The sequence below is a fragment of the Phoca vitulina genome, unplaced genomic scaffold (assembly GCF_004348235.1).
Source record: "Phoca vitulina isolate PV1807 unplaced genomic scaffold, GSC_HSeal_1.0 scaffold6, whole genome shotgun sequence".
Lineage (NCBI taxonomy): Eukaryota > Metazoa > Chordata > Mammalia > Carnivora > Phocidae > Phoca > Phoca vitulina.
The window spans coordinates 63,273,870-63,296,889 of NW_022589709.1; the positions used below are offsets into that span (position 1 = coordinate 63,273,870).

The following is a 23,020-nucleotide window of genomic DNA, read 5'->3' on the forward strand; positions in this document are numbered from 1 at the left end:
TCACAGTGCTAGCTATCGAGTTTAAACAGCTTGTAGTGAGGGGTGTGAGCAGAGTGCCCAGGTCCCCACTAACTTTTCCAAGTCCCTCCAACCTCACAGGTATCCCAGTAAAAGGAAGAATGGATCCTGAAGACATAACCCACATCCCAAGTTTAAGCTCAGGGTCAGATTGATGTGCTTTTGTTGATATGGACTTTGCCTAATGTTGCTGAATTTTGCAACCAGCTTTACCTTCCACCTTCTGAGACATCCTGTTCCATTTGCCTAATGAACCCGAAAGGAATTTAGTGCCTGTCTCTCTCGATTTCATTTTGTCTGGGTTATCTTCTCCAATTTTAATTTGTTCCTGGAGAAAGCTGGCACCCATAAATGTGAGAGGATGGGGTTGGGGTGGAGAGAATTTATTCCAGCGTTTTTGTGATTGCTTTAGCTAAGGTACCATCCTTTTCTTTTGTATTGAGGTCAAATTAGTCAGCAGACAGAATTGTCCCAGGGAGATGAAAACAGAATGATCTCTGGAAGAATTTGGCCTATACAATACTTAGAGAAATCGGTCTTTGATTTCCCTTTGGTTGTTTTCATGAAGATCTGAGCTTGAGGGGAATCTGAACATCTTTTAGATCTTTAGACCTATCTTTTAAGGCTTGACATTTTGTGCATTTCCACTTCTAGAACTTTGCTTCCATTTTTTACCCATCCTTCCCAATGTAAGTCTCACCTTAAAAAAATTGAACTATCTGATCTCCTCTGGGGAGTCTTTCCTGCATTTATCTCTTTGTTTCCTTTTCAGAACTCCCCAAGGTTTTTTTAGTTTATTATCTTTCACATGTGGTAGCACCCAGTTTTAATTTTGTTCATCTTTGCTTTTCAAAGCCGAGGACTTGGAGGCATTTTCTTTTCCTTTCAGAGTGCTTTATACAGAGCTCTGCTTGTAATAAATAGGCTTTGTCAAAATTTGCTGCCTGGCGGTTTGATAGTAGGAGGCAAGTAGGGATGCCTCTATGAGGATGGGTATCATTCATCGGGAGACAAGACAATGGAACTGGTGTGAGTTTGTATGAAGTTACACTAAATGGATTCACAAGGCATCCTGAGCTCTGTCTATTGAAGCAGTGGAAACACCATGAAGAATTTTATTCCGAGAACGGTTTGGCCAGGCCGCTTCCCAGATGGTGTTAAACTCTGCTTTAACTGTTTTGTAGGGCTCACGTAAGCTGTATCTCCCTGGGCTCCTGGAGCCAGTGACTCTGGAGGTAGTACTAATTCTTGTCCTTTGTTCTTTGCCTGGATTTATATAATCTGCTCTTGCACCATGACTTCTCTCACTTGTGAGAACAGTCAGGCTCAACGGTTGAGGAGCAGTGGATTAGAACTTACACGGAGCATGTGGTCACTGTTGCCTCAGGTGATAAGGAGCAAAGGGAAAGAGGAGCAGAAAGAATGAGCCAAATCATTATTTTAGTGTCTTGATTTCCAATAAGGCAATAGGAGTTAAAGGTGTTTCCCTGCCACTTACCCTAAGACATCTGCATTAGAGACTTAGCAGGACTCTCTCTGTGGGGTGACTGGTCCTAAACTTTATTAACAGAGGCTTTGTGGCTTCATCGAAGTAGGTGGATCATAGGTGGGTGTTAGTCCAGAGGTTTGTGTGAGCAAACCCACCTCAGCAACCAGTGCTAATTGGCTCCCCCAGGAAGTCCCAAGAGAAGCTGTCAATCGTAACGACTGAGTTTTTGTTTATAATTTGTAGTGGTTTCCCTCTGCTGCTCTTTCTCCACCCCCATCCAGACTGTCTCTTCTCCTTGTACGAACAACAAGTAACAGAATACAGAAAATTAGAGAGTCGAGGCACATCTGACGTTGATTCCAACTGCCTTTTTTTTGCTCCACTTTCCATTCTCTCTAGGGTTATCTTTCAGGATGAGAGGTGGGATTTTTCTCTATGCCGCCCTTCTCCCCCATTATCACTGTTATTATGAAATAAAATCCTTTCATGTGGGGGGGATGCTCTCTCATGTGTATCTGACAAAGCTAGGAAGTAGTGTTAAAAAATAAGTGTACAATGTTAGTGCATTTTAGAAGGTGAGCCCTGGGTAATTGTGTTCTGCTCTGCTGAAAGCTGGAGATGATCCTAGGCTCATTGATATTTTTGTTAAATCATTATATTTTAAGATTAAATCACAGGACAAGGAAACCCTTGTCTTTCTGCAGGATACTGGATTGGAAATAAAGAATGGCTTCCTGGGGTCCAGGGACTCTTCCATTGAGAAGCTAATGGTAATAGTAGCTACCATTTAATAAAGACTTCACATGTGAGGAACTACCTTGATCCTGACTGTACAGGATTCAATTGAAGGTCATGGCTCAAGGTCCCACAGCAAGTAAGTGTCAGGATTTGGGATCCTGCAGGGAGAATCAGGATTTGACCTTGGGTGTCCCTGTACTCCTTACATGCTACACTTGTGCTGCCCCTTTCCTGTATTTTTGTCCAAAGTCTTTTAGACCCACTTACAAATAATTTAAATTCGTGATTAGACCAGGTGTTCCTTCCAATGTTTGAAAGACAGGACAACTCAGATGTAGTTAGCTCACCCATTCTACAGTTGTGTTATTTTGTGTTCTTTGTTTCAGGCCCACGCTGCAGCTGGTGTTGTTGCTATGCCCAGGTGATAATAAGCTCTGTGGGTAATGATGGGACATCTCATGGGCCTTAGCACGCCTACGTCCCCCCTTTCTTTCTTGCACCAAGATGGAAGATTAGTGAGGAGTCTAGAGAGCCAGGTAGAGTGTCTATGCCAGGATTACACAGACTGAACTGAAGTTTTTTCCTCCACCCAGTGATAGGACATGATTAGCACCAAGAGGACACAGGGAGCACTTCATCTTTTTCTGGTGAACATGTGATGTAGGGGGAAATTCAAAAGAATAACAGATTGGGACACCTGGGTGCCTCAGTCAGTTAAGTGTCTGCCTTGGGCTCAGGTCATGATCCCGGGGTCCCGGGATCAAGTCCCGCATCCGGCTCCCTGCTCAGTGGGGAGCCTGCTTCTCCCTCTGCCTGCCGTTCCCCCGCTTGTGCTTTCTCTCTCTGGCAAATAAATAAATAAGAATAAAATCTTAAAAAAAAAGAATAACAAGTTGCAGAAATATTTTTATCTGTTTCATGAACACATGGGGCTCAAGAAGTTGTCAATTTCTTATTATGTACTTAAGAAGTTTTTCTTTTTGGCTTGTGCTTACAAGAGGATTTAAGCTTGATCGATGCAAATTGATTTTTAAAAGATCGTTAAAATCTTTAAACCTGGGGCATTATCTTTAGATTGTAAGTGCTAAACTCAGTCTACCCCCTTGTTTCATGATGAGCAAAATTAACCTAGAGACCTTTAGAGCTAACTAATTTCAATAAGCCAAAATCGGACATACACTTATTTTAATGAGAGGGATTTTAGTGTTGCAGTTATCTTTATATGGTTTTAAAATAAAGTTAAATTGAATAGAAATGTAGTCAATTTAGTTACACATTGAAACGCCTCTAAAGCCTTCTCAGAATCATTTCCTTTTAGCAGTCAATTTTAAAGAGAGACTTAGGGGAGGGTACTTGGGAGAAAAGGGATTAGGTCAAACCTTCATGCATTCTGATTTGGAGTAGAAAAATTGGTTCTGAAAATCTAAGTTCAGAACATTAATTAGAGCACCTCCTCTCTCATGTAGCTTGGTCAACAATTACCATCCCAACATATGGAATTCATATCATATTTTAGCCATGATTTTTACCTTCTTCTGTTGTATTCTCTGTTCAGACAATAAATCTCTCTTGGAAAGAATTCAATCTAATAACTTGTTTCCAGCCTTATTCCATTTTCAAGTCTTCCCATAGGATAGGCAGAGATGCCAGTAAACAAGAAAACAATCAAAAGGTGAGGCAAAGAAGTAGAATGTGCGGCAGAGTCTCTTGATAGCAGACAGAAAGGAGGGCCAGCCTCTGACTCACAGCCTGTCTTAAAAGGTTGGCAATGACTTTGAAATTTTATCAAGTCCATCTCTTTTCCTTTAGGCAGGACTGTGCTTATAGCTTTCCCAGTGGATGATAATCTGTCCTTTTTTTGTAATGAAAGTTCCAGTGTAGAGGACAAGCGCCCCCTCAGGAACTCATTGTGAAGTTAGATAGCTTTCAGAGAAGGAGTCTGTTATTGTTGATTTTTGTTGTTCATCCCCTCCTCTGGGATGATCAACTTTGTATGAAGAGGGGTGCATCCATGTAAAGTCCTTATCTCTGGCACCTGCACAGACTGACAGAGAAGTTGACCACCCGAGAGAGCAACTAGTCTAATCCCTTCATTGTGACTAGTGTCTCCTCCACATTGAGAATGCAGCCTTTTCTGTTTTAAAGATTTTATTTTTTATTTATTTATGTGAGAGAGAGCGTGAGAGAGTCAGCAAGAGTGGGGGGGAGGGGCAGAGGGAGAGGGAGAAGCAGACTTCCTGCTGAGCAGACCCAGGGCTGTTCCTAGGACCCCGGGATCATGACCCAAGCCAAAGGCAGACCCTTAGCTGACTGAGCCACCAAGGTGCCTAGGCTTTTCTATTTTAAATAGAAATAGTTGTATTGTTGACTTCTGTGGACTTTAGACCTTCCCATTTTTTTGCTAACACTGTATTGGTAGTATTTCCCTACTGTGCTGAAATTATGCTGGTTTTGCCAGTCAGTACCCCAAATATGTCAGTACTGTTGGTGTCTGTGATTCTAGGCCATAGGATTAGCATGGGAATGACTTAGAGTTCTAGGTTCCGACCCTGTTTCTGCCACAGCTACCACTATGACTGGTGAGTAACTTACTAAGTGTCTTTGAGCCTCAGTTTATCACCGCTAAATGTGTGGCTGGTTTAGAGCAAATTTTTCCAGGGAGTTTTCCAAGAAATGTTAACACATTTCCAAGAAATGTTAACACACATAACATACGAAATGGTTCAGTTTTTTAATAGGTGGTGGTGATGGTCACTGTGGTGGTGCTGGGGTGAGCACAAGATTAAATGTATACAAATGGTTTGGGGGCTTTTTTGTTTGTTTTATTGAAACAGACTTGATGCTTAAAAAAAAAGTACGTTGTTAATCATCAGATCTTCAGAAGAGGTTTCCTAAATTTATCTGATTATGATACCTTTCTTTCCTTCTAATTCCATGTCACCCACTTTTGACCAGGCTCATCTGCAAAGTAAAAGTAGCCACTCTTTCCTTAGTGCTTATTCTAGAAAGGGGATACAGCTGCCAAGAGAGAGTTCAGAGCTCTATAGGTAAACTATAGGTGGTCGTTTATGTATTTTGTGGTCTCCCCTTTGCTTTGTGAGCTGTTGGGGGCAGGGGTCTTTTCTTATCTTATGCAAAGAGGGTCTGGCTTAGTGCTTGATACCTGGAAGATACTTAATAAATGCACTGAATTGAGTTAAACTGTCCATAAATGGAAGACACTTCTTTGAAAAGTTTTGAGCTGCTTGTCACAGAAAATGTTATTATAGACTGGAGTTTTGAAATGGACGGAATTTGTAGTCAAGATGATATCTAAGGTCAGGAATTTATGAGAGTTTCCTATGGTTATAAATACAATATCATAGTAACATTACTCATAGATAACCTCTAGTAGATTAGAAAAGGACATAGTGCAGGTTTGCAGGCAGTTCTTACTAGTAAGCTCCTTTCCTTGGTCTGGATAAATTTTCTGATCGCCTTGAGTCCACATTCCTCCTGGGAGCATGGAATTATTAATGGGGAATTTTGTCCAGATTAGCAATACATAAGGAGGGACAAGACCCCATGAAATTTACTTCATCTTTCATCTTGTACAATGCCACTGTGTCCTGAGGAATTCACTTCACTAAATTTATGGTGAATTTATTTTTCTATTTTGCTTTTCTATTACCTGGCTATATTTCTTACAAACTTTTGGAGAGTATAAAATATGTCTCATATGCATTTATCTCTCTTTTGATACATAGTGTTTTGTGATCATAGGAAGAACTCAATAAACATTTGTTGAAAAAATAAATAGATGAATATGGTAGTTTTGATATTTTTCCAATTTAGCATCTGAAGTTAGATAGTAAATATGAACTTATACTTAGCAGAAATTCAATTGTTGAAAGTAGGGAAAAACAAGAAAAAATTACCTATTAATCCCCTACCAGAGATTAACTACCATTAAGACTTCAGATTATTTCCTTCTAGACATATTTTATACAGAGGGAATTTTTAGATATAGTTGTGATCACATTGTACATATAATTTGTGTCCTGATTGTTTTCACTTGAAATTATATACAGTGTTGATAATCATGTGTACTATTTTATATGTAGGAAATATTTCATAATAAAAATTTGAAAACGATAGAAGTCCCAGGTGACATGGTTTTCACAAATAGAATTTTCACATTTTTCCTGTGTGGTTTTCTTAAGCATTTATTCTTTTAGGATCATATTTCTTATTAAGCTTTTCCTCATTTTATTTTTATTTATTTTGCTATATGAAAAGGCTAGTAAACATTCTGGACATGAGTATTTCCTGTTTTTCCTTTTGAATACTTTCAAAACATAAATGTAACTATCAGTGAACTGCTTTTCAAAAGTTTGCACCATTATTTCCTCTACCAGTGTATGAACATTCCGAAATCATTGCAAATTCATCAGCAATGAATATGTATTTTTTTAACTTTTAAAAAATATTGATTAATTTTAGTGGGAAGATGGTTCCTTAGTTTGCTTCATTTTGTGGTCTTCTTAGTGAGGTCAAACTTTTTCTCATATATTTTTGAGAAGTCACTTTTGTTCTTTTTTGTTTAGAGAGTGTGAGCCTGAGAGTGTGGGGTGGGGGGTGGGGGTGAGGGGCGGGAGGTGGGGTAAGAAAATCTTACATGGGCTCCAGGCCCAGAGTGGAGTGAGGCAGGGCTCCATCCATCCCGGAGATCACCACCTGAATGAAAATCAAGAGTCCAACATTTACCGGACTGAGCCACACAGGTGCCCCCATTTTTGTTCTTTTATGAATCGTCCATTCATGTCTTTTTATTTATTTTCCTTAGTGTATGAATAATTCATCCCACCGAGTGTGCTATTTCCTGCAGGTGTGAATGCACATGGCCCTGCTTTCGCTGCTGCCCTCGGCAGGTGTGTGGAGCAGGCGGATCACTGCGGGCGGCCAGAGCAGGCTGTTGTGGGGGCTGTTTTGTAACGCAGCCGCGAGCACGGGATGAGTTACTAAACAGCCCCCTCTTTCCGTTAGTTCAGCATTGCAAAAGCCAGGCCTGGCCAGTGAGGTGTGTGTGACAGGCTTCATTCTTCCCTTTGTCCCAGCTATTATTAGATAGGTTCAGAAACTGCCAGTAAATTGGGGCTGTGGGCACATTTCGGTTTATGCTGCTCGCCGAGTTCTGAAGTGTTGCAGTTACTCAATATGGTTTGCTCTTCACTTGAGCAAATTGCCAACAGCTTGCGTGTGACTCCTTAAGAATAATGAGAATCAACCTCATTTTAGGAGAGGGGACAGATTGTGTCTGTATTTGGCAACCCGCATTCCTCCGCAGCTGGGCTTGCTTAAGACACTCCATGGAGGTGAGGGGCCATATTGACAGAGAGATGTCCATTTTGTCCGAGGAGCTGCTGACTGTCGTCAGCGTTTGCTGGCAATAACGCCTTCTCTAGCGTGGCTTCACTCTCCAGACCACTGGACATGACAGAAGTACTGTAAAATCGCCACAGTCTATTTCCGTCCCTTGTCATTTTATGAAGGAGCTAAGTGCTAAATGCCTTCAGACGCAGAGCATGCTAAGGACTCCTTTTGAAACAAGAGAAACTAAAAACACCAAAGAATGCAGGTTGTATTTTTTCAATTCTAATTTTTTTTTTTTTGTCTTGCATCAAACACTCAGAAATAGTTTGAATATTGCGAATGCCGCAGAAATGGTCATATAGCAAAGAAAACAAAAGCTCTTTCACCTTAACAGCGGAGGTTTTGTGTGGAACAATTAAGAATAGGTGGAAATGGTCTGAAGATAGAAGAATCTTTCCTGAATACTATGCTTATCATTTTCTTCCCTTAAAATTCTACAGTGCCTTCACGTTGCATGTATGATTAAATTCAGATTTTCCTTGGCCATCTTTTCTGTCTGAATTTTAGACTCTATACTGTTGTTACGCAATTTAAAAATCAACTTTTTTGTTTCTACCCCAGTATGTTTTTTTCCCCCAAGAAGAAAGCCAGTTTTTGTCTCTGTCAGTATGGGCTTTCCTTCTTCAGAAATCTGCCCCCCCCTTAGTTATCTCTCATATTCTGTCTTGTCCACACTATGTCAGCTCATATATTCAAAATATGTTGCTTTATAAATCCTCTTGGTTATGTGTATGTATTATTATTTCTTTAAGGGGAGAGCCAGTCCTGTTTTGTTTATACTTTTTAATGTGTTGTTAGAAAGTTTTTCATGTGATATGTGTCTAAATAAATGTAGTTTGTCTGACTGTTATTTATTCTAAAACATTCATGAGATTCAAATTGAGAGTACATTTCCAGGTGGTTAGGGACATTTGTATTTAGGATTACTGATTTTATAATTTAAATAAAGTCAGTGTGGGCATGTATGAAATAAAGTGGATTCTGATTTTTTTATCTGTCCCTTAACCTTCAAATATATGGTTTTTAAAAACTTTTGTGTGTGTGTTTGGATGCCCATTAACAATTTTTTTCATGTATTCTTTTTTTGTAATTCCAGTGTACTTAACATACAGTGTTATATTTGTCTCAGGTGTACAATATACTGATCCAACAATTCTGTACATTACTCAGTGCTCATCATGATAAGTATTCTCTGAATCCCCTTCACTTGTTTCACCCATCCCCCCACCCACCTCCCCTCTGGGAACCATCTGTTTGTTCTCTACACTTACAAGTCTGTTTATTGTTGGTTTGTCTCTTTTTTCTTTGTTCATTTGTTTCTTAATTTCCACATATGTGTGAAATCATACAGTATTTGTCTTTCTCTAACTGGCTTATTTCACTTAGCATTATGCTCTCTAGATCCATCCATGTTGTTGCAAGTAGCAACACTTTGTTCTTTTAAATGGCTGAGAAATATTCCATTATGTAGATTTATCACCTCTTCTTTACCCATTCATCTATCGATGGATACTTGGGCTGCTTCCATAATTTGGCTATTGTAAATAATCCTGCAGTAAACATAGGGGTGCATATATCTTTTCAAATTAGTGTTTTTGTATTCTTTGGATAAATACTCAGTAGTGGAATTAAAACTTTGCTTTTAAAGATTTTACACATCTCTGATGAGATGATGTTAAAAATCCCTAAACCAGTGGAAGTAATGGGACAGGTGATGGTGGTGTTGGAAATAATATTCTTGGGGTGTGATGATCATGTGATTTTGGAACTCTGCATGTATAGTCAGTTCTGGCAATAGTTTAGAATGGAGAGTAATGCTTTGGCCAACTAGAGTGACAGTGGACTCTAGTGGCGTTAACTTTCTGGGGATTTCACGTAACTTAGGCTCGGTAAAGACATGAGGAAGACATTGCTCTGATTTTTATTCACTAAAATTAAATTCTAAGATTCCATATCCAATACTAAAATTGTGAGCTCTCTCTTTAACAGTGAATGTGTCTAGACAGATGATGGGCTTGTTAAACATTAGGATTATAATCAAAATGATAGCATCAGTTTGGACAGATGTAAAAAGATGTACAGAAGCAGTGTTTGAGGAATCACTTCCTGAGGCCAGGTTGGAAATACATGGTATAGGCTACTTTGCTGAGGTCAAGTTGGAGGATACATTGTATTTGTATTGTCTTGACTCGGAATAGATCAGAGCCAAAAGTAAGCTTACTCTTGAGAACTCGATGATAATAATGTTGATCAAGAGCTATTAATTATGAACTTAATTCTTAATCCTTATGATGACTTCCTATGGTATAAATATGAGTATTTATAAATGAGGAAATGGAGGCTCATAGAAAAGAAGAGAATTGCTCATGTCATACAACTAGTAAGCATCAGAGTTAGGATTTGAACCCACTTCTCATTGACTACAAAGGCCAATATCTTGAGATACTGGAAAGTTTTTCAGGAAATAGACAATTGGTCATGAACAGTTATCATCATATATAAAGGAAGGACTCCTTGTGATTTCTGAGTTGTTTTCATGAGTTACTGCTGGTAAGGTTGAAATACACATGCTCTTTCTAATCTCAGCTGACATGGTTGACATGGTCTGACGTGCAGGGGTGATTACTAAACTTGCAGAAAGAAGAAAGGGCAAATATGAAACAGTTCAGGGACAAAGTGTAAGTTGAGGTAGCAGTCCTCTTCTTGGAGGAAGTTTTGGAGCCATGCTGCTATTTTTTAGTAGATTTTCTATGAGAGAGACAGTGCCTGCTAATGAACGCTTTTCTGTGTATGAATAGCTTTACTATTGAGCATTTACTATATGCCAGGTATTGCATTCAGAGCTTCAGATATGTTTTCTCATGTAACCTTTTTTCCCCTCATTTAATCTTTTCAATGACCACCAATGTAGATACCATTAATGTTCCCATTTCACAGATTAGGAGCCTGAGGCAAAAAGATTAAATGACTTCTGACACTGCACATCTCATTACTGGCTAAATCAGATTATGTCTAAACATCATGATGACATATTCAATGTTATTAATCACTACCTCCTGCTTCTTGCACTTTAATCATTCTCCATCATTTTACACATGATACTGTACATGGATTACTAGATGGCTTTGAAGCCCAAGTTAGGTTATGGCTGCAAGTCAAGTTATGGCCGCAAGATTATATGGAAGGACATGATAGAAAACCTATGTGTTGTCACTAATTACAATTATTTTTGATTACAGTGGAAGGATAGATGAGTTCTGACAGGAGAGATTCTCTGGGACTCACTTCCTTCATCTGTAAACTGGAATAAATAATGATTCACCTGCCCTCCAGGCAGGGCTGAACAAGATAGCATCTTTGACTGAATATCCAGAGAACAATACATTTTCAGTTGTGTTCTCTGTGGAACTGGGGATGCTGACATATATATGAGTGGGCATGACTAGGGCATCTTAGTGGTATAATGAAGGCATCATGGAAAGAATCTTTTCTTTTTTTTTTTTTTTTTGCCTCTTAAGGTAATGTTGACATTCTGGGTGAACCCTGGACTCTGTAGTTGTCAAGGAATCTTAGGCCAAGAACAAAGGGATCATATGTGGTTTCCCACATAGCAATGTACCTCCTTTGAGAAACATGAGTCTTGACTTTGACAGTGGTATGTTATAGTTTGCTTATATGCCTACCTAAAAAATAATTTTAGAAAGGTACAGAAAAAAAGTTTTATCTAAGATATACTCTTCTAAGAATCAAGGTTGATTGATGATTCTTTTCAGAAGCATGGAAGATTCTTAAGGTATAGTATGTTAATGGCTTTGTTAAATTAGCCCTTTTTTAATACTAATAGTTCTGTGAATAATTTATCATTGAGTCAGATTCCGTTTTATTCTGTTCATTATTACAGGGTAAGGTGGACCTTATAGTTTCTGAAATATTGACGAGGCCATTCTGAATTATTATTTTAGAAACCATCAATACATGTGGCTCCTTTTGATTTAATACTCTTGACTTCAGTACTAATTCCAGGCATGTCAAGTGGGTGGTATTCTCTGAACATCTGTAAAGAGAAGTTAATAATATTAATTAACATACTTGTGCGTTTTCTCTTCATCGTCAGTTCTTTTGCTAGAATGGTAATAATAGTGTTTTCAATAAAAACACCACCTGAGATTTGCCTTCCTTTCTCATAGGATAGCTCTTGACTGTAAAATTGAGATGGCTTCTCAACTCTGAAGTGCCTCCGATTTACCAAAAACGGCTAATCTAATGTCCCCACTTTATGGCCAATGCAGGAAAACATTTTGCAGCCTATTATTCTTTTAAATGCTTGCAAAGAGACCACAGAGTGAGAGCGAAGAGACAGTGCCAATCCTTAGCATGCCTGAGGGATACTTGTTCTTTCATATTTGTGGAGCCCTGTGTCAAGAGTGAAAATGTCTAAGAAGAGAGTGCATTTACTCAGTCTCTGGGGTAAGGTGCAAAGAGCCTGTGCTATGGGAGCCCCGATTAAAAATTAAATGGTTGAAACCTACAGAGCCACTGCTTTTAGCAGAACAGTGGGTGCTCTCTGGTTAACTTTGTGCCATCTTAGTTTCGATAAATTGACGGTGGAAACTAATATCCTTTGATCTTTTCGTTGCTGTCCGTAACTCATAGCGACCCATTTGCTGGTGAGTTGTTTCTTCACAGGCCAGTGATTATTGGCCTTTGAAAAGCATTGACTTAATCAACCAATGGGTGATCTAGTCTGCTGTGCACTCTAGTCAAGTTCCAAGGGGTAGGAGGCAGATGCCATTGTCATTCACATATCTTTGCCCCTGAAATGTGGCACGGGGTATGAAATAGAGTCTAGGAGTGGTATACGCACGATTTAAAATTTACTGAGGGAGAGGTCCACGAGGAGGAGAAGGGGCAAGTCAGAGGGATTGGATATACTCCTTTTCTTCCAGTTGGTTCCTGTGCTCTTAGACATTGCTCTAATTCTCCAGTCCTTCCATGGGAATAACATCTTAAAACTTAAAGATAGAATGCCATAGCGACCTTAATTTCTAGATGTCCCATTTCCGGTCCAGCCCCCTGCCATTGCTATCATACTCAAAGGTCTTTCAACTCTCCCCAAAGCCTATGTCTTTCCTTTACCAACCATTTCAAAGGCTCTCTTCTTTTAGTACAACTTCAGCTATTTTGAAACATCATTAGAAAGAATCTAACTAAATGAGCTGGTGTGAGTCTATAACCGATATTTGACAAAAAAAAAAAAAAAAGGCAAAACAAAACTGAAAAAGTGAGCTGTGGAATTGTCAGTGTTGATTGTCAATTGGAGTGGTATTTTTAAAAAGAGGACGTTTCATTTATAGGTGAGAAAAGTACATTTTTTTTGTTTAAATTGTATGTTAATGTCATATTCTCTATACATGCATTTTTAGCTTTGATATCTGTCTCATCTCTCTAATATTTGAAAATAGTGACAGTTGCTAGGTTGAGAAGGCCCTGGGGATACAGGTCACTTCTGCACGGTCTTTGCTTCTTTGAGCCAAGCCAGACCCAGACCATTGCCTGCTTGGTGACACTTCCTTCCCTGCTTCTAGAGATGCTCATCCTCACTGATCAGGGACGGGGACCTGACTTAGGCATGTCAGAAGAGTGTGATTTTATCTGCAATGAACTTTCAAACTTGAAAAGTTGTTTTCTTCAGTACTGTGATTGTTATATATTTATACAGAATTATAAAAAATGTATAATAATTTATAAGTTAAGCCATAGACATGCTGTGAAGAACTCTGAAAGTTGAGTCTAATTTCCCAAAGAATCACTGTGTCTCCTGGTAGAGTTAGTAGCTACAGAAAAAGTAGGTTTTCAGATAGTGGGGTCAGAGTGTAGAAGTGCTGCAAGAAACCTTGAAATTTTATCAGAAGAGGATTTTCAGCAATGGAATTCTAAGAAAGGTCATATGACTGGACTTTTTGATAGTTATTTTAAATTTCTCTTACATTATCTGGCATCATAAATGCTTTTGATAGCAGATTGAATTCAGGCTATAATCTTCTGTCTTGGGAGTCTTAAATATCATCATTTCAGATCTAGTTCAGTTTTCTCTAATACTAAGACATGTAATTTCTGCTTTATTTATAAGTAGGGGAAGAACCAGGGTGATGAACGCACTTTGATTTCTGCTTTCTTATTCTATTTTGTAGTCCAAATGAAGGTGTTTTTTTTTTTTTCCCCAGAAAAAACATACCTACTTGTATCTTTTCAAAGTGCCTTTTCAGAAAATAAGTTTTGAATGTTCATTTTAATACTATTACGTGTGACCCTATATGGACTCTGTGCTGTTAAATCTTAAGTGTAGGGGTATAGTTTATACCCTTAAAGCGGGGCAGTAATTTTAGCAACATTTTAATGTCATATCCTTGCCTTTGCATACTGCATGCAAGCTATATTTTAGGATCCTTTTTAATGTAAGATATGTTGAAAAATGATTTTGACAATACTTGCTCTCTTGGACTAACTATATTTTATAGACATTTAAGTTTTACTTTTGATTGACACATTGCACTGAAAGACAAAAAAAAAAAAAAAAAGAATTTCTGTCATGTTATGATGGCCTGGTGTTGAGACCATGCTCAGCTGGTTACTTTGTACTTTGTCCTAAATGTTTACCAGAACACATCTAGCCCTGTGTGGGTATGAGGGGGAAATGTGGCCAGAAGTTGCAGAAGTTGCATTCACATGCCATTAAGCTGTGGTCAGCTTCTCCCTAAAGGGTTGTAACCCCCTTAGACAACTTCCTCTTTGGGAAGTTGCAAAGCAGAGAAACTTCTAAGGAAGGGGTCTGGCTGCAGGGATAGGGTTAGGAGTTTTCTTGCTAGAGGAACCTTGCATCATAGCTGGCCATGAATGGCCCTTTCCTGTATGTGGCTCAGGCCCAGCCCGCCCATCAGTTAGAGACTTCGGGAAGAGGCAGAAGCTCCCTGGTGGGCTTTGGAGCCACATGCTCATTCTTGGGTGATACTCCTTGCATAGTGAATGCCAGCTGCTCCTTGATCAGGTATGGTGCCATTGTTTTGAGAGTGATCAGAGACGTAAGGGGTAATGCAGATGTGTCAGGCTGTGGTGCATGCAAATGTTGATTTTGGAGGTGCTTCATTTAAAATGATCTAGAAGTTTCTTGTTGGAATCAGATAGCAGGCAGGCACAATGATTTTGACACAGGATTAGGGATGAGACATTAATGAGACAAATAGGCTTTAAAAAAGAAAGATTGGAAGAATCGTGAAAGAATTGTGAGTATCCAGCGTCTCCTCGTATTTCCATTGGTACCACCAGAGTCTAAGATACCGTGGTCTCCCAACTGAGCTAATATAAGTAGCCTCCTAACCAAGATTCCTATGTCCATCCTGCCTCCCGGAGACTGGCCTCCATACCACTGAAAATATAAGTCAGATTTTGCCACTCCTCTGTTCACGCTTTCCGAGGGTTTCCCATTTCCCAAAGAGTGAGACAGAGTTTTTACTCTGGCTGCCATGGCATTCCTGGGCCTGCCCCTTGCCCCTGTCTGCCCTTATCTTGCACCACACTTAATCACTTCATGCAGGACCCTCTGATCTCCTTGCTGTCCCTTGAATATGCCATACCCACTCCCTCCTTAGAACCTTTCCACATACATATCCCTGTTACTGGAACATTTTTCCTCCAGATATCCTCATTACTTACTTCTTCACTTCATTCCCATCTCTGTTGAAACAGCACTTTCTAAGAAAGTCTTTTGTGGCCATGCACCCAAAAATAGCACACTCACACCACCCCCATCACCTTTCATCCATTTATCCTGCTTTCTTCGTAGCACTTATCACTAGCTGTCATGTTCTATTAGATGGAATTATGTGAAATTGCCTTTCTGTGGGTCAAGAAGAGTTGAATATTGGTCATTTCACATGGTTCAACCTAAATTACATTTATTGATTTATTTTTATTCTAACCTAAAATATATTTATTAATTTGTTATTTTTATTATTTCCCCTGCACTAAGATTTAAACTCTGTGGGTGCAGGGTTTGGTTTTATTTTGTGCAACATCCCCAGTGTCTAGAATGTAGCATGTGCTTAGAAAAGCTGTTTTGAATGAATAGAGAAAAGGAAGAAAAGCCAGTGAAATTTGTTGATAGTAAGCAGAGAAAATTTATATGGAAAGTGATCTGTGCTTAGAGATTCTAGCAAAATGTGATTGGAAGAGCTTGTGAGAGTCCAGAAAATGGAAAGATTTAGTTGGATCTATGTGAAGTACAGTGTAAAGTTTCCATGTAGTTGGAGCTTTGGGCTATGTATGGACCTTAATTATATTTTTTCCATATGGTTTTCTGATATTATGGGAACTAAGAAGGATTTATCGTGCCAGTTGTGCTCTAAGTTGATTTTCACTAGAGAAAAGAACTTATTTTTTACTTGAGTTCTAGAAGCATGGCTGATAATCTTAATATCATGTGTTGTACAAACACATAGAAATACTAGGTAATCTCTTTCATATATATTTAATCTTGAAAGGAAATAAGGGCATCACCATGGGTCAGAAATAAAGATGGAATTAAAAACCTGAGGGATAAACATTTGAACTGATACCATGGCTGCTCTTGGGAGTGTGTAATTAGTCTATCTCAATCAAGGGCTTGAGTTTTAACAATCATTTGGAGATATGAAATGAAAATTGAGACTCTGTGGGTTGGGACAGAGATCTTTAGCACAAAGTTAGGACTTTTGAATAGAAAGCTCTAGGAAAAAGATTCACCATCAGCACAGGAGAGAAAAGAAAGCTGTGTCTTAGAAAATAATGTTTCCTTCAAAGGCACATCACTGTGGATTTGCACCTTATTTGGGTTTGGGATTTAAATCTGTATTACTTGTGTAGTATGGAAAAGAATCACAACTTGAGAAATAAACCAAAAAGAAATTAACCCAGGCCACTGATAACTCTGAGACATCTGGTAGAGTCAGTTGCAGACTTCTTGGGAAGGAGATTGTCATTAAATCAAGCTTTACAGGTTTCCTATGGATAACTTCCTTCTAAAGATGAACTCATAATTTATAAAGTATAAGAAAAAACTCCCCATGAATAAGAGTTATAAAACACAACAAAGAGCAGGATTAGAATTTAATACTTTCACATGATGGAATTGTCACATAGAGTATAAAATAAGAATACTGACAATGATTAAGGCATGAAAACCAAATTATAAAAATAAGAAAAAGTTGGTTTGCAAAAAGACCCAAATAGAAATTCTGGAAGTGAAAAATATAGTAATTGAAATTAAAAAATTATCAAATGGGTTAAACAACAAGTTAGACACAGCTGAAGAGAGAATTAGCCAACTGTAATGTCTAAAGAAATCAACCAGAATTTGCTGAAGAGAAAGAAACAAAATATGAAAGAGAAGTTAAGAGACATGTTAAAGAGAATGAGAAAATTCAGTGAGTATTTAGTAGGCATTCTAGAAGGTGAGAACAGGGACAACTGAAAAGAGACAATATCTGAAATTAAGAATTTAAGCAAAAACCCAGAAAGATCGCATATGGACTTTCATTTTTTTTAATTTACATTTTTTTTGAGTTTAATTTAATTTTATTATGTTATGTTAGTCACCATACAATACATCGTTAGTTTTTGAAGTGGTGATCCACAATCCATTGTTTTCGTATAACACCCAGTGCTCCATCAGTACGTGCCCTCCTTAATACCCATCACCAGGCTAACCCATCCCCCCACGCCCCTCCCCTCTAAAACCCTCAGTTTGTTTCTCAGAGTCCATAGTCTCTCATGGTTCATCTCTCCCTCCGATTTCCCCCCCTTCATTTTTCCCTTCCTTTTCCTAATGTCCTCCATGCTATTCCTTATGTTCCACAAATAAGTGAAACCATATGATAATTGACTTTCTCTGCTTGACTTATTTCACTTAGCATAATCTCCTCCAGTCCCATCCATGTTGATGTAAAAGTTGGGTATTCATCCTTTCTGATGGCTGAGTTACATTCCATTGTATTTATGGACCACATCTTCTTTATCCATTCATCTGTTGAAGGGCATCTCAGCTCTTTCCACAGTTTGGCTATTGCGGACATTGCTGCTATGAACATTGGGGTGCATATGGCCCTTCTTTTCACTACATCTGTGTCTTTGGGGTAAATACCCAGTAGTGCAATTGCTGGGTCATAGGGTAGCTCTATTTTTAATTTTTTGAGGCACCTCCACACTGTTTTCCGAAGTGGCTGTACAAACTTGCATTCCCACAACTGTGTAGCATATGGACTTTCAAATTAATAAACACAATTCTAAACAAATCATGAATCAAACCAAAAAACATAATGGAAATTCAAAAATATTTAAAACTGAATGGTAATATTATCTAAAATAATATATAACAAAACTTATGGGAAGCAAAAAAATGGTAGTTAAGGCTGAAACAAAAGGTTTCATCTGTAAATGCCTGTATTAGAGAACAAAACAAGGTTAAAAATTAATAATTTCAGCATCCAAGTCAAGATTTAAAAAGCAAACATAAAGTGTAATAAAGGAAATAACAAGTAAGAAGTACATGTTAATAAAATATAAGGCAAAATCAAAAGCTGGGGCTCCAAAAGACTAATAAACAGGGTAACTTATTGCAGGCTTGAGGAAGGAAAAATCTCAATATATATATATATATTTTTAAAGATTTATTTATTTGACAGAGACACAGCGAGAGAGGGAACACAAGCAGGGGGAGTAGGAGAGGGAGAAGCAGGCTTTCCGCAGAGCAGGGAGCCCGATGCGGGGCTCGATCCCAGGACCCCGAGATCATGACCTGAGCCGAAGGCAGACGCTTAACGACTGAGCCACCCAGGTGCCCCGAAAAAACTCAATATTTTAAAATACTGGAAATTTATAGCTAGTAGTCATGTATTAGAAATGACTCATTTACATCTAAAAACAGGAGAATGGCCTCTACCTCTCTATATTTAACTTGTCCTAGCCAGCATAGTAAGTAAAGAAATAAATAGGAGAAGGGAAGAAGAAGAAGTGAAATGGTCATTAAATGGAGATATAATTGTCAAAATAGGAAAGAGTCTTTACCAAAAAACTGGTGGATATAATACAAAAGTTCAGAAAGATTGCTGGGTATAAAATAAAGTTTGCCTATACAATCAATAAACAATTAGGAAGTTCAGTTTAGAAGCTGATACCATGAAAACTATCAACAAAAAAGTAGAAACATGTAGGAATAAATGTAACAAAAAATGTGCCAGTCATTTACAGATAGAAATACAAAGGTTTTATTTAAGATTCAAAGAAGATCTAAATAAATTGAGAGATATACCATGGTTAGAGTAGAATTACTTAATATAATAAAGATTTAATTCTTCCCATATTAGTTTATAAATTCTAATAAAAACTCACATAGAGGTGGTTTTGTTTGTTTGGGGAAATTTGACAAGCTGATTCTAAAGTGTATGTGAAGCCCTGAAGGTCAGTAATAACCAATACGATGTTAAAGAAGTGGAGGGATGTTAGCCATACCACATACCAAGAATTACCATAAAGGTATAGTAAATAAGACTTTGGGATATTGGAGTAGCAATAAATAAATATGCCAAGTTCAGAAATAAACCCAAGTATGACTGAGCACGTATTACAAATTAGTGTAGAAAGGATCCAATAAATGGAGAAGTAATTATTCGTATGGGGGTCATAAACATAAGATCACTTCCTCACACCAAATACAAATTAAATCCCAGATGGAATGTAGCTTTAAAAGTGAAGGGAAAAGGGCACCTGGGTGGCTCAGTTGATTAAGCGACTGCCTTCGGCTCAGGTCATGATCCTGGAGTCCCTGGATCGAGTCCCGCATCGGGCTCCCTGCTCGGCAGGGAGCCTGCTTCTCCCTCTGACCCTCCCCCCTCTCATGTGCTCTCTCTCTCTCATTCTCTCTGTTTCAAATAAATAAATAAAATCTTTAAAAAAAAAAAAAAAAGTGAAGGGAAAATAAAAGAATTTATATTTTTAGAAGAAAAAGTATGAGAGTATCTTTCTGACCACTGGGCAGGGAAGGATTTCTTTCTTTCTTTTTTTTTTTTAAGATTTTTATTTATTTATTTGACAGAGAGAGACACAGCGAGAGAGGGAACACAAGCAGAGGGAGTGGGAGAGGGAGAAGCAGGCCTCCTGTCGAGAAGGGAGCCCGATGCGGGGCTCGATCCCAGGACCCTGGGATCATGACCTGAGCTGAAGGCAGACGCTTAACGACTGAGCCACCCAGGTGCCCTGGGAAGGATTTCTTAAACAAGACATTTAAACACTAACTATAAAGAAAAATAATGATTGATTGTATTAAAACAAAAATTCTGTACAGTAAAGACAATTCCATTTCATACTCATCAGTTTGGTAAAAACTAAAGTCTGAAAATACCAAGTATTTTCTATGATATAGAAGAATAAATTGGTACAACCAACTGGGGAAGGAGTTTGACATATTTTAGTAAAGTTAAAAATGTACATATCCTAAGGGAGGCATATATCTAGGCATATATATTCTAGGCATATATTATGGAAACATACGTGTTCACCAGATGATATGAACTTAGGTGTTTATTTTGGCATAGTTTCATAATGGCCTAGTACTAGAAAAATTCTGTATGTCCATCAGTAGAAGAAAGAACAAATAAAAGGTGGTATATTTATATAGTGGACCAGTGACCAACACTGGTGTCCAGCGCTTACAGTGTCCAGCAGACATAACTCATAACTCTCTGAGATGTATTAACATGGATAGTTCTCAACAACATAAAGTCAAGCAAAAACAAAAACAGAAACAAGGTCCACAAAGATTAATGATATATTGTTTACATAAAATTTTAGAACATGCATAACAATATTTTTTTATTTTCAAAGAATGTATTAATAGGTATTAAAATAATTAAAAGACAATAGAAATTCTGAACAATAATTTTAGGATACTTCTGTGAAGGGAGGTAGGGAAGAAAGGACATGTGATCAAGGAGGGAGGGATACACGGCGGCTTCAAATCTGCATGAGATTTTTTTTCAGCTCTTTAGTTGATAATACAGATTCACTAGAAGACCCAATTATAATACAGACATGTCCTGTTTACCCTTCACTCAATTTCTCCTGATGACGATACTTTATATACTGTAGTACAATAGCAAAACCAGGTGTCTGAGATGGGTCACATCCGTCGTTATAGTCCTTTGTTATTTTATCACACATGTGGATTTGTGTAACCACCACCTCAGTCAAGATTCAGAAGCTCCATCACTCTGAAATATCCCCAGTACTCTGTTTTTGTAATCACATCCACTCCCTTTCCCCTATGGTCCCTAACTCCTAATTTGGCAACCACCTAATTTGTTTTCCATTTCTATAAAGTTTTGTTGTTTTGAGTATGTGGCTCTTCTGTTTTATATTCCCCCAACAATGTATGAAAGATACAGTTTTTCTGCATCTTTCCAAGTATTTGGTATTGTCACTATTTTTAATTTTAGCTATTCTAATGAGTGAGTAGTGATAGCTCACCATATTTTTACTTTGCATTTCTCTAAATGATAGTGTATTAGTTTTCTGTTGCTGCTGTAACAAATGACCCCAAACTTAGTGGCTTAAAGCAATACAGATATATTATCTTAGAGTTCTGTAGATCTCAAGTCTGACACAGGTGTTGGCAGCGCCTGTTCCTTCTGGAGGTGCTAGAGGAGAATTTGCTTCCTTGTCTTTTCCACCTTCCATATTTCTTGGCTCCTGGCCCCCGTCCTCTCTGTTCAGATCCAGCAACAGTGGAGTGAATCCTCCTCCTATCACATCGCTCAGACCTCTTCTGCCTTGAGTGTCTACTTTTAAGAACTGTTGAGGTTACACTGGGCCCACCCAGATAATTCAGGATAATTGCTCTCTTTTAAGATTAGCTAGAGAGCAAGCTTAATGCCATCTGCGACCTTAATTCTCCTTGGCCATGTAATGTAACATAGAGTTTCTGGAAATCAGATGTGGACATCTTTGGAGGGGCAGGCATTAGTCTGCCTCCCACAGTTAGTGATGTTGAACATCTTTTCATGTCCTTATTTGCCATCCATATATTCTCTTCAGTGAAGTGTCTATGTCTTTTGACCATTCCCTAATTGCATTGTTTGTTTTAGTACTATGGAGTTTTGAGAGGGTTTTTGTTTTGATTTGTATTTTTGAAACTGTAGTTGTGAGTCTTATAAATATTTAGTTTACAAATATTCCTCTCAGTCTATAGCTGGTGTTTTCATCTTCTTAACAGGGTCATTCACTGAACAAAAGTTTTTAGTTTTGATGAAGCGTAATTTATTGATATATTTCTTTTATGGATAATGCTTTTGGTGTCATTATGTATTTTAGTAAGACTTAAGTCATGAAGATGTTCTCTTGTTGTCTTTTAAAAGTTTTATGGTTTTACACTTTACATTTAGGTCTAAAATCTATTTTGAGTTAATTTTTTAGTAAGTGGTAAGGTTTGGATCAAGGTTCTTATTTTTCTTTTTCACTATGGATATCTGTAGGAATGTTCTAGCACTATATACTGAAAAGACAATATTTCCTCCATTGAGTTGCTTTTCAATCATTGATAAATAACTTGGTCATTGATTGATTAATTCCTTAAAAAAAGGAGAAATATAATGAACTGTTAAGTTTTAATAAGACTAAGGGCACAGTAATATGTTGGGTTTTTTTTTCTATTGCATTGAAATAGTTGATAATAACGACACATAAAGGGGGATTTGCATCCTCCAAGTCCAAAAATTTTGGGAGAGTTGGAGATGATAATGATGATAAAAGAATCACACTGGATTGGAGACTAATAGCTGTATGATTTTGCTCAAAGTCACATCCTTCTCTGGGCTTCAGTTTTGCTTTCTGTGAACCAAGAGTGCTCTTCTGGATGACCTCCCAGCGCCCTTTATATTGCTGATGCTCAAAGAGTATGACTACTTAAAATTGAGTTTAGAATAAGAGATGAGGAGAGCCATCCAGGCTGTCATTCTAGCTTATAGTCTAAAGAAGAGAAGCTGTTTATATCCCCAAGTTCAGGCTGCATAATTACCTAGAGGTTCATGGGGAACAAAAAGCCCTTTATTTCAAAGAAGTTTGGGGAGTTTCTGTATACTTATAACTAATCATAATAGTATAGAAGGTATCATGATATAAAATGCAGAATTTGCATTTTAAGAAGATCCCGGACTAAATGCAACACAGTGTCCTGAAATAGAAAAAGGATCTTAGGGGAAAAATTGATGAAATCCTAGGAAAATCTGTAGTTTAGTTAAGAGCATTATCTTGATGTGAATCTCTTAAATTTGTCAACAT

At 38.0% G+C, this 23,020-nt stretch overlaps 1 protein-coding gene across 4 annotated transcripts in view; it reads left to right on the plus strand.

The window, feature by feature from the left end:
- The window catches only part of PDE4D (phosphodiesterase 4D), a 1,449,177-nt gene that overhangs the window by 234,125 nt on the left and 1,192,032 nt on the right, over nt 1–23,020 (plus strand). Inside the window, exon 1 of one of the 4 annotated variants that reach the window (XM_032403449.1) lies at nt 6,987–7,862. The exons of the other annotated variants lie outside the window; for them this stretch is intronic. The gene's annotated coding sequence lies outside the window, so the exon portion shown is untranslated. Of the gene's footprint in view, nt 1–6,986; nt 7,863–23,020 lie in introns of those variants that run through there. 4 annotated transcript variants of the gene reach the window in all.